The sequence below is a fragment of the Geospiza fortis genome, unplaced genomic scaffold, assembly GCF_000277835.1.
Source record: "Geospiza fortis unplaced genomic scaffold, GeoFor_1.0 scaffold240, whole genome shotgun sequence".
In the NCBI taxonomy this organism is placed as follows: domain Eukaryota; kingdom Metazoa; phylum Chordata; class Aves; order Passeriformes; family Thraupidae; genus Geospiza; species Geospiza fortis.
The window spans coordinates 693671-694509 of record NW_005054379.1 but is presented as its reverse complement, the minus strand read 5'-3'; positions in this window follow the sequence as shown (position 1 = coordinate 694509).

Genomic DNA, 839 nt, shown 5'->3' with positions numbered 1-839 from the left:
AGGAGTCTGAGCAGTGCCAATGTCTCCCTGCCTCCCCAGTCCCTGCTGGCTTGTTAAGATCTGTGGTTTTGAGGACTGGAGTATTTGTGAAGGAATATGCAAGCTCTACTTGCAGGTCTGGTCTAAAGCACTGATGGGGCGTGCCCCATGATCTTCCTGTGTTAGTCTAAAAAGAACACAATTTTGTGATTCAGTCTATCAGCAGGTCTGGAACACTGTAATCAATTTGTAATGCTGTTTCTGTATCACTTACCAGTACAGGATGGCAACAACTTTATTTTATCGGTAAATTTCTGAAGTGTCTATGATAAATAACTTTTAGTGCTTCCAATGTAATTCTTTAAGTGCTGCACAAATACACTTCACATACTATGTTGGAGGTGCTTAATTCTGTAGAGATAAACACTGAAACTAGCTAGTCTGCCACATGGTAGACCTGGTGCACGGTACAATTCTGAGAGCTCCTCGCAGCTGGAGATTCTACCTCAAAGGCAGAGGGGAGTCATGAGGCCTCTCCTGGTCCTTGCTGCACTAAGGTAAGGGAGGAGAAGGATTTGAGATACACAGATGGAGTCCCAAAAAGCCATGTTCTCTCTGCTGCAGGGAGCAGAGAAGGGGAGAGCAGAGAAGGGGATAAGAGACCGTTTTAGCCTGCTTCTTTCAAGTTAGCCCGTAAGGGGCTCTCTGTCCTGTTTTCTGGGTTTGTTTTGTCAGATTAATACAAATAAGGACTTGCCATGTGAAAAGCTGTGTGGTGGCATCCAGTGGTAATGCCTGAGAGAAGGCACATGTGCTCCAGGAGAAGGCACATGTGCTGCAGGAGAGGGAAGAGTTTTCAG